Raw genomic sequence first — 12,275 nt, 5'->3', positions numbered from 1 at the left:
ATGCATTGGAGATTATTTAACAGATATCTCAAAAGATGACAATCATATAATCAAAATGAAATATCAAAAACTAAGCTCGTAAGAGAACTACGCTTTTAAAATTCGTAGGATGTAACACGATGTACACAAGTACAATGCAGAAATAGTAACACCAATTTCTGTCCATAATCACAAATCAACATATTGGCTAATTCTTTAGTTGCTGCAGATCATCATGGAAAGACTGGCGTTTTATATATACAAAATCGCAATTTTAGTAAGACAATGAAAAATGAAAGTAGATCCATTCAGGAAGTGACGAAGCGTAACTAGAACAACTTTCTTAATTTTTCGCATTAAAAAATCACGGAGAATATGTAAATATCAGAAAGTGTCCTGTTTTGTCTAAGAAATTTGTAAAGATTGTAAGTAATTATGCTTAATACATGTGTTAATAGTTTCCTAAAAATATTTTGCAGTGTATGTTTATACGCGTACGCGTACGCGTATGCTATATTCTGTATGTTGAACAGGGGTGCAAAATTCAAGAAACGTAAGATAAACATACTAGATAAAACTATGCTTTTTCTTTTCTTATTTTAAATGTATTATTAGTTGTCTTAGACCCTGAAGAAAGATTTATAATTTCTAACTTGCTCAGATTTCCTAAAATGTTGCACAAAAAATTGTGCATTTAAGCCCTACTTAAGGGATTTACATGATCCTCAACGAAAACCTGCAGTTTTTTAGAGTCTAGAGAATGATTCATGTCACAATGCCCTTTTCTAAACTAAGAAAATAATTTTCGTGACTTACTATCCCCGAAATAGAAATGCTTCTATTTGACGTCTGACAACTTACTGGCGTCTACGGATAGCACTTTCGCGCACGCCTGCGCGTTTCTTTTGTACCTGATCGCCACCAATTACATACATATATTACACTTCCTTAGCCTTAGCTAGGAATCTTTGGCCTGCCCTTTTTCATATTCATATCTGTTCTAAGGCTGCTAAGGCCGCAACCGCTCCACAAACAATGTTGATTCATTGAGACGTGATTCTGCAAAAACTTGTTTCATTCTTATAGTGTCAGTAGCGTTGCGCCTAGATGCGTGTGCGCTGCGGAACGTCTCAGAGCACCATCGTTGTCTAGGGGTTCTTACAGCGGGTCCACCCATACAGAGCCTAGTCTAAGAACAACAAAGGCAGGTCGAGGATCCTAGCTAAGGAAGTGCAATGTACGTAAGTCTGGGGGCCATATATAGAATTATTTTTACGATTTAGGTTTTTTTCGTTTGTACAATAGAAAACACTTATGAATTTAGCTGTCATAATTGGCCGCGTGTGGATCATCAACATAAAATAAAGTGAACAATGATTATAAGATTTGTCACTGTGAAACACGTAAATTGTTATACGCATCGTTGCCATCTACAACAATCTAGATGGGATCCTTTATAGATCGCATCATCAGGTTTCTTATTATCGATGGTGATTAGAAGTTTTTAATCTAGAGTAGAATGACCGTTCGACATCTACTTGTAATATTTGCATAATTAAATAATCTACTTTCAAGCTGGTCCGACATGGTAATTTCCACTCGGGGTTGTGTTTACTCCAGTAGGAATGAAATGTTTTATTATTTACTACATCAAATCAACCATAAATTGAGTCTTCTGGTTTTCGCCAGTTTTTTTTATACGTGTGTTTGTGCACTGTTTAATACTTATTACTTTATGTTTATTAATATTTATTTTAACCGTTTTTATACACGTACAAGTATGTATATACTGAATTACATTATTGTTTATATGTTTTTAGTAAAAGAATGTATTGTCCGTTATTTAACTTTTTATAAATATAGCTGTGATGCTGACCTGAGTACATAATTTTTTACTCCTTTATTAAGTTTATAAAAAAAAAAAAATAAAAAATCAAACTTTCAAACGAAGGAAGCAGCTTAAATAGGTAAAACTAATTGTTTTCCTTTATTATAAAATTATTTTCTATTCCAAAAAATATATCTGTTTCATTTTCCACCTGAATAGTTTTTATATTAATTTTGTGCTACTTACCGGTAAATTTGTTTTTTCTTTTTAGTGAGTATAGTATGAATTGTTTGCTATTTTTTAGCACCAACTATGCTCGACAAATTACACACAATTATGCATCAAAAGACAACTAAAATCCTAAAAGAAACCGTTCGATTACAGGGAAATCGGCGACTAAACCGATAGCTAGGCAGCTCGCTTGGCTGACTGACGGCGCTAATGGCTAGCGGACCGATTGTGACAGCTCTACTTATGACTTCTATTTGTTTATTAATAATCAAGAGTTTGCTTTTTCAGTTTTATGTGGGTAATAACTAATATATTTTTTATTATTACAAAAAATATGATATTGAAGTATCTGTGACAAACAAACAATTTTTTCCATAGGATTCTTGATATGACCATTAAAAATTCCATGAATTTGTGCATGAATTTAATATTTCTAATAATCAGATCATTTACCATACAAATTTAACAACATAATAAAATTTTAAGTTAAGTATTAAACATATGGAAAGTAAAATTACTTTTATATCCTCTTTCCTCCAGTCTGTATAGCACAATTAGCCCATTAAAAAGTTTCGTTCTGTATTCTTAAATGCGGAACTAAGTGATCAGTTAACTTGGAAAATAAACAGCGAGCAGCTAATCAAATCTCTTACAAATGATATTAAATTTTAATGGAAAGCAGCTATAGGAAATAATATCCTCTTTAAGGTAGGTACTAAAAATGATTAGAACCGGTAACGTATTAAAATTTAAACGTAACGTTTTTAGAGTATTAATTATGCATTTGAAGATTTCAACCTTTTAGAAAAGATTTAATTTCATCAATGTCTTAATTAAAAGCGATAGAGGATTTATTTGCCTCAAAATCCCACAGTCGCCAGTCTTATGATAATAGGAAAGGAAAGAAATTGTATAATAAAATAAAAGGAAATTTTAAAATTCAATAGACTTACTTTGGGTGATTTAAACAGGATGGAGCCAATTAGGAAAAATAAATAAAGAGACGACAATGTAGCGAAGGCAGTGTGGAAATCCGATCAATATAAAAGGGGCCACAAAGGACCGTGAACCGAGCTGAATGACGTGGCGCAGTTAAAGGGGGAGCAAGGGTAAAATCTCTCAGACGACTGCGATAAAAGGGTTAGGTATTAGAAAGCGTTTCCAAACAAGTAGAAATGGTCATAATACAGCCAATACAGGGAATACATTTAGCAAGGAATCATTAGGCACTTTTCATTATTGAATTGAGATTACGTTAATAAAACAGTAGTAACAGTAGTGAAACATATATATACAATTATAAATGTAACATTAAGGTACCCACTCACGATGAGATGAGATGCACAACGATATCAATCTCAGCATGTGAGGTGTAAGAGGTTTGACCAAAAAGTAACGAGGATTGCTAAATTGCTCAGAAGATATTTACTTAATTTTCAGTTTTTATCATATCCCCATACAAGTAGTCTCCTGTGATATTATACTCGTATACCAATGTAGTTTCCATTTTGGAAAACACTGGTGGAAGAATAGGGCGGTTGTAGCATCACAACAGTGTTGTGCTTCGCCAAGAACTGTTGGATAAGCAGAACAGTATGCGCAGATGCGTTGTCCAGTATTCGGATCAATTTATCCTGATTGCCTCACCCAAATTGCGCAAAGCTTGTAGGTAGTACTCCTTGTACGACCAGATGGTAAAAAATTGTGATAAACTGTCCAATAATTGTAGTCGAAGAAAACGGTTAGAAGGACCTTCACATTTGACCAGACTTGACGTTGACTTTTTTTGGTGTTGGCTCTTCAGAAAACTTCCATTGAGACAACTGAGCCTTCGTTTCAACTTCGTAACCATATATCTACGTTTCGGTGCCAATTATAACACGTTTGAGCAAGTCTGGGTTATCAGTGACGTTAGTAAGCATTTGTTGAACGATGGTTATGATGTTTTTGTTGAAAATTCAGCAGTTTCGGAACAGATTTTGCTACCAACCCCTCTGATGGTGATTAACAAGTTCAATCTCTTTAACTTTTCTCACTTTTTGTTATGGGTGAGTGTACTAGTGTGCCTAGACCTCGGGTCATCTTCTCGGCCTTCCTAAAAACGTTTGCACCATTGATAGACTCATGATTGTGATTTATGATGAGAACTTTACTTTAGAAATGAAAAAAATTAAAAAACATTTGTAAATAACGATGTTATAACTTTATAAATAATATATTTTTTATTACATGTAAATTTATTCGTGCCAGAAATTAACTCCTTCGGTACTTCCAGCAGCAGTTTTTTTATTCATAATTTAATAGACTTAAACTCTACCTTTATTGGAGGGGAGTTTGCGAGGGAGAGAATATACAGAATTAAAAAAAAAACGATTTATGCAAATCAAGTTAGGTTGAGTCAAGTAAAAGCAACTAAACTATTTATTCTGTTAGGGAAAAATACTTGCACTTCTGTAAAAGTACATATTATTTTAGTTAGATAGGTAGATTTAACTATAGGACGATCGTCACATACATAGGAAAATGATAGTGAATCAGCATCTTTATCAACTTAAAACTATATGTCACGTGACTATTGCTTTGGCGGTATAACTAAGAAAAATTAAAAACGTTTAAGAAAAAAATCACATAAATTCTAACCTAGTACTACGTACAATTGGTGCTACATAAAACACTATTGAGTTAAAAGTTGTAATATTAATTTACGATACTTTATGACGAGGATGATGATTTAATCACCATAAACAGATGAACAAAAAACTTTATAGCTTGTGAAGGGCTCCTGGCATACGGAAAAGAGAGAAGAGGTAATGAAAGCTATAAAGTTAAAAATTGAAATTAGGTATAAATCTAATTTTAATTTTTATGTACGCATAAGAAATGGAATTCTATCAAGAATTTCGCTTATAAATTAATCCCTACTTGTGCATTCGACTAAAGATATATCTTTAAAATAAGAAAAAAATTGATTCGTTAGTTACGTATTAATTACGGGTTATTTTTGCGTATTTCTTCCAATTCAGTTCATATAAAAAATAAGTTAGAACACATTAATCTCATGTTAGATATTCTTTCAATTTATTTTTTAATAAATTCTATGAAAATAACAGCAAAAATCTTGCATTTTTAATGAAATTATTGACTTAGTTTTTCTACTGTTATGCGTTTTAAATAGGAAATGTTAAAAAAATATCATGTACCAATCAAGAACCAAATTTAGTATATTATAATATATTTATGTAACTAATTCTTTGTGAAAAATAGGTTAACCGTCCATTATTGTATTCATTTTTACAGGTGCGACATCTTATTCAGGTCAGCGGAACTAAAGGTTAGACTGATGACAAATATGAATGAATGTTTATTAATAATAATTTTAATCCAAACTTCATAGTATATTTATTAGAAGACAACGAAGTAAAAATTAACTTAACATACCTTAGTAATTCTGAGATGAACATTTATTTTTAAAAATAAAAATGTTTAGGTATTACATTTGTTTTTACTTTGTTACCTTTACCTATCTTTTGTTTTGTCTATATTCTCCCTATCTAAAAAATTTATTTTGTTCTTAATAGTAAATAAGCAACCACAATAACAGGCTGATTTGCGCTCTTAATTCTTGAATCGCTACCGAAATTTCTTAATAAACATTTCGATTAAATAATTAATTAACGTATTGTCGCCAGTATCACAAAGCGGCGTTGCTAAAAGAATACATAAATACGCACTACACTATATATTTTATCCAGTTCTATGTTATGTCCTATAGGAATAACTTAATACTCAAAAAAGTAGTAAAATATTTATTATCTCTTGAGATAAGCCAAAAAGTCATTTAGAGAGAAACTTCCAATTAGTATTAACCTAAAAGACGTTTATAGATTTAAAGAACTAATACAGGCTGACTCACAACTTATCAAAAAAATTGGGAATAGACGCAGTATGAGAAATGTAATCAATATCGTAAAAAGTTTTTTGTAAAATCCTTAGTTTCCGAGAAAAAAATTATTGAAGTTGTAGTACATTCAACCATTACATAGCTGAACAACTGTAGTCTCTAGCGTCATTCGCAATACGCGTTAGGAGCACGTGGCCTCAGCGACTCCGAATACTGAAATCCGATTTTACAATCGTCTTTGCGATAGTGTTTACCTGTTATCTGTGGTGTTTACAATAGTTTTTTAGTAGTTAGTTTCAAAAATGGCTTGCGTGTATAGCCACTCGGAATTGATGGATATCGTTTTAATTTATGGTGAAGCAAGACAACATTTGTATTATGGTGAAGCATTTGTGTTATGGTGACAACAATTGTGTTAGTTCGTAGAAACTGAGTTGTGTTTACCCGTCGTTGGATAAAATTTTGAACAATTGTTGTAACATCAGGTATGTCAAATTGTTTTATTATTTAAAACCACAAATTAATTTTATTAATTAATAATAACAATAATGGCAAAAGCAGTTGATTGTGCTGGTATAAGGTAGGTGCTATAAAATTCTATTTATTTCTTTCCTTGGGAAAGTTTTTGTCTGTTTTTATCACACTTTGCCGCCATGCCGGTCGCATTGTGTGAGGACAGGTTTTACAGTGGACCAGTTTCCAGTGCCGTGCAGAAGTGTATTTTTAATCATTTTCGAACTGCCCTTTTTGATTTTTTCTTTACAAAATTGTATTTTTAGTAAGAGTCCTCTGTATGTCCGAAAAATATTTTTTGGATAAGTTCTAAATCACCCTGTATATCCTTCTTTTGCAAAGGATCATAATCAGCAAACTTTGTACATTAGTACCGAGAATAAATAATTTTTGTTGTTGTTGATTATTTTTAAATTACGTGCATTATAATATACTGTTTTTTTTTATAATTTTGGTAGTTTTTAGTTTCGTAAGCAATCTGGCCCGAACTCTTATTTATTTGATTTCTCAAACATTTTGTGTCCATTTAAGTACGTGTATGTTTATTTATTTAAAAAATATTCTGAGATTCAAACATTTTTTCCTATTTAATTTCGTACATTTTTTGAAAACAAAAAGAAACGCAATGGCTGTTAGAAATAATATTCTCATTTATAAAAAGAAATACGTATTAGGACAAACGCGTCTTTTTTCCCAGAAAATTATGCAATTGTAACCTAGTAAATAATTTGCGAAGCAATATACGATATCGCTTTCTAACAACTTCCATATTTAAAAAGAAGTACCCACAACTTTCTCTTTAGTGTAGCTTTTGCTTTTGAATATATTAAAAAACTTTAAAATGCTGTATTGTAAAATTGGAAAAAATAAGATATACTATTATGATATCGACACGGAACCATGAAACATCAGATGCCTGTGGAATCTTCTTTCCTCACAAATTATAATAATTGGACTAAAGATTCCAAAAGAAGAGAGAAATTAGTATACTATTTTAATGGTGGTTTCTTGATAGTGAGTCAGACCAGCTGATACCAATACAATAATATTGAGGCAGTCAATATATGTTGAGATTAGTATCGTGATACCTTATCCTTATGCTTTCAACATCGATATAGATTTCAACGTGTATGGAGTCCTTAACTCAAATATTTTTAACACTAGCGACTTACTAAATAAAGAAAAAAATTAGCTGAATTATTTTTTTCTTTTTATGTCAACCAGAGACATGGATACTAACATCGAATCTAAAGACCCCCCCAGCAGCATCTTAAAGAAAATGTAAAGATAAAGTTATTATGACAAAGCTACCGTCCAAATGCACATGCAGAAGTTAAGATATATTTGAAAAAAAATATAATGTAAATAATATGTCGCAATGACTGCTCATAATTTTGAATTGTGTGGAAGTTGAACGTCATTATTAACAATATTTATAGCGTTAAATGGTCAGTAATTCTTATGTTACAGAAATTCGTTTAAGATTATTTTATGAAAGAAAAGAGTGCACATTTTTCTTACAATTAATGATAACACGTCAGGTTTCTATTTCGCAGTGGACTTACAAATTCTACATATTTGATGCCACTAAGCAATGGTAATTCAACAAACTAGATTCATTCTCTAATTTCTAAATTGTGATCCACAAGCACTGGACTCGTGTTCTTTTTTTTACAGTTAAAAAACTCAGTAATACAAATAAAGCACTTGCACCCACCCAATTGATCGTCCTCGTCGCTGGACATTTTATTATTTCAAATATTTTTCTAATTTGATCAATTAAGTGTGTCCGAATCTTATGACATTACTGATGCTAAAACTATTGTAGCCTGGATCATCCAAATCAATATTGTATGAAGAAGAGGATGCGATCTTAAATTGTTGATTTTTATTTCTCCCTAGATAATACTGTTAACGATGATAGTTAATGGTTATTAATTAATGAAACAGAAAATAATATGAAACGCATAGGAGAATAGGTTCCCAAAACTTACATCGTTTAGTTTATACATAAATATGGGTAGCGTTTTATTTCCAACAACATCGTATTTCTGAATTCTTATATCTTTTAGCTTGTAACGATGTTGGCTGTTTAACGACTGTGCTATACTTTAACACATATAAACATTAGTCACTGTTTTTATGAAACCGTTTTGATCCCCTTCGGAATTTGCGTGACTCACTGCGTTTTGTAATTCGCTCTGCGGCGAAAAACTTCACGAATCCAGGTTTTACTGCTCCACAAACTGGAACGCAAAATGGGAGCCCGAATCGTGTGGCTCGTTCAAAACCCTGCTATTCCATTGCATCCATCGCGAGCTGAATGTATGAATTTATTATAATAGTGGTATTTGTTGGCAGGAAAGCAGATGAAGTAATTTTCTAAATCTGATAATTTAATTTTATTCATTGTGCAAGTGTGTCAAGAAAGAAAAATAACGGTATATATTTACTAATCAATACTTGACCCTTTATGAATTACTGGACCTTCTACTATCAGGGTAGCGACCTTTCTTATCAGTTACGTCAGTTGCCAAATAGGCGAAGTTAGATAACAGTTAGATATATGATGGTCTACTCTAAAACATTAACCATATTTAGAATGACAAATTTAATGTTGACTTTGGTTAAATTCGTTTACTTTCGTGAAGTAACTTATGGAAATGAATAAATATAATCATTGATGTTATTTTCTTCATTCTAACACAACGACAAAGAGTGATTCCAATAAAACATTAACTATGCTTTAATGTAGTTAATATCTAAATATCGAAAGTAGAAAAATTACAATCAATGTTTCAATACTGACATAGTTTTTAAGATATTATTTTCGTAATTTATAACTTTTTTGTCACTGCTATTATTGTTGCTGGAGAAATTATTACAACGTGTCGTTTCTTAAAAATCTAAAAATGTTTTAGTAGAAATACAATATTTAAACTTAATAATGTTTCTACACTTAGCTTAAATTTCCATAATACTTTTCCCATTCATCCCAATAGAAATAAAATTTCCAATTACTCTGAAATATCGATCTCTGCAGTTGCATTACGTTTTCTTGGAGCTTAAGGGTTGAAGGATATTGTATTTATCCCAGGCTGACAGGAAATGGGTGGCTATATTTTACCGCATTCCATGACTGAGGTTGCTCGATTTATAATGAAGTATAACATTAATAATTTAATTTATATTAACATTATAGCTTTATTGTTGAATGAAGAAGAATTACATTTAAAAGCATAAACCATAAATGCCACTTAACATAGTGACGACAAATTCTATTAGAGATTAAAAAAGGAAGTTTATACTAAACAGAATCCAAATAATTTTAAGAGACATATATGTGCCTGAACACCAAATACTTGTGATTTTAATTCAACAATTAGCCATTTTGGACGCGCAGTTGTTATGTAACAGTCGTTTGAGTGAGTTGATGTGAGTGTTTTTATGAAAATGGACAAAATCGAGTATCGAGCTGTCATTAAATATTTGTTTTTGAAAGGCAATACGCCTACGCAAATCAAAGATGAGTTGGATTCTGTGATGGGGACTCTGCACCATCATTTACCACAGTGAAATTTTGGGTAGCTGAATTTAAACGTGGCCTTAAGAGCTTGGGAGACGATGAACGTTCGGGATGTCCAAAAACTGCAACTACCGACGAAAACATCGCCAAACTTCACCAAATGGTGCTAGACGACCGCCGAATTAAAGTGAGAGAGATAGCAGAGGTTATGAACATGTCAAAAGAACGTGTTTGTCACATATTAAATCAACATTTAAACATGAGAAAGCTGTCCGCGCGTTGGGTGCCGCGTTTGCTCAAGTTAGACCAAAAACGTGTTCGAACGAACATTTCCAACGCTCTGTTGGCGCAGTTTAGGCGCAATAAATCCGAGTTTTGGCGCCGATTAATTCTGTAGATGAAACTTGGATACACCATTATACGCCCGAAACAAAAATACAGTCCAAACAGTGGACTGCAAAGGGGGAACCGGCTCCAAAAAAAGCAAAAACTGTTTTTTCGACTGGGAAAGTGATGGCGTTTTTCTTTTTTTTGGGATAGTCATGGAGTTATTTTAATCGATTATCTTCAAAAAGGAAAAACCATTACAGGAGCATACTACGCATCATTACTTGACAAGCTGAAGGCAGAACTTGCGGAAAAACGGCCACATTTGCAGAAAAGGAAAATCCTGTTTCACTTAGACAACGCACCGTCTCACACCTCAGCGGTTGCCATGGTGAAAATCCACGAATTACGGTTTGAACTGCTTGACCATCCGCCTTACTCACCAGATCTAGCCCCAAGCGACTTTTTTTGTTCCCTCATCTAAAAATTGCGCTCGGAGGACAGAGATTTTCCTCAAATGAAGAGGCAATCACCTTCGTGAACAATTATTTTGCAGAGAAAAACGCCGAGTACTATTTGGACGGGTTACAGAGATGGGAGCATCGCTGGGAGAAGTGTGTAGAGTTACAAGGAGACTATGTTGAAAAATAAAAAAAAAATTCTGAAAAAATGTCTTGTATCTTTGTTAGGTCGGAAACTTTTCAGACCACCCTAGTATATACAGGGTGTCCCACCACGAACTCCATCGATGGATGATATCTAGGAAACCGCTAGAAGTATTTTTTTGAAATTGTGATGGTGTGATACGGACAGTGGGGCCTGCCAAGCTAAAATATTTTCAAGGTCATCGTACTTCCTGTTATACCGGATGTCGATACCAACTTTCTTATTTTAAATGGAACCCCATGTATATTATTGAATTTTTGGAAAGAGCATCTATTTTTAAGTTGAAAACATATAGCACATTCCATACTTAGGATTGACCGTTTCCGAGATATTTTGATTTTTAAGCAAAAATTGACAGATGCTGACTGTCAGCAAACTTTAGTTTTCCCCATTTTTTGTGCAAATTGGACATTTTGTAGAGCAAGACCTAATTTATCGAATTTGACATGAATATTTTCCAGTTTTTATACAGGGCGCAAAAAAATATCGAATATGAAGTTCAGAAATTGTGGAAAGCTCGAAATTTTTAAATGGAAACCCCTAATTTTTAACGTATTCGCATTCTGCACTAAAATTAAGTGCAACTTTATTAAAGTTTCCCTATACCTAAACCCAGTGGTTTTCATTTTATTTACGCATAAACATTTCCCTTTTCTTAAAATGATGTTTCCATTTGTTTCGCACATTTTAAGTTGGCCGTGACAAGTAAGTAACAATCAACATGATAACTGTCAGTCTGCATCTGTCAATTTTTGCTTAAATATCAAAATATCTCGGAAACGGTTAATCCTAAGTATGGAGTGTGCTATATGTTTTCAACTTAGAAATAGATGCTCTTTGCAAAAATGTAATAATATACATGGGGTCCATTTAAAATAAGAAAGTTGGTATCGACTTCCGGAATAACCGGAAGCACGATGATCTTAAAAATATTTTAGCTTGGTAGACCCCACGGTCCGTATAACACCATCACAATTTCAAAAAAATCCTTCTAGCGCTTTCCCAGATATCCATCGACGGAGTTCGTGGTGGGACACCCTGTATAGTTCAGTGTATTATTATATTATTATTGATGTGATAAAGTGTGATATCCGTGGCGTGCACATCAGGTAGGTGTAAGTGAGTGGTGGTGGGCTATCGCCGTCCGAAAGGATGGCATTCAACAATTGTGGATATTAGTAGTATCTACCTACGCCTATGTAATCTTGTCCCCTGCACCCTTGACCTCCCTTACTCGTCTAAGTACTGAATTTCTATTTTCAATTTTTTGTCTATGTAATATTCTAATACCTATATAGTTGTGG

This window comes from Anoplophora glabripennis, unplaced genomic scaffold, assembly GCF_000390285.2.
Source record: "Anoplophora glabripennis isolate ALB-LARVAE unplaced genomic scaffold, Agla_2.0 scaffold60, whole genome shotgun sequence".
NCBI classification, from domain to species: Eukaryota; Metazoa; Arthropoda; class Insecta; order Coleoptera; family Cerambycidae; genus Anoplophora; species Anoplophora glabripennis.
Note: the sequence above shows the minus strand (reverse complement) of the source record.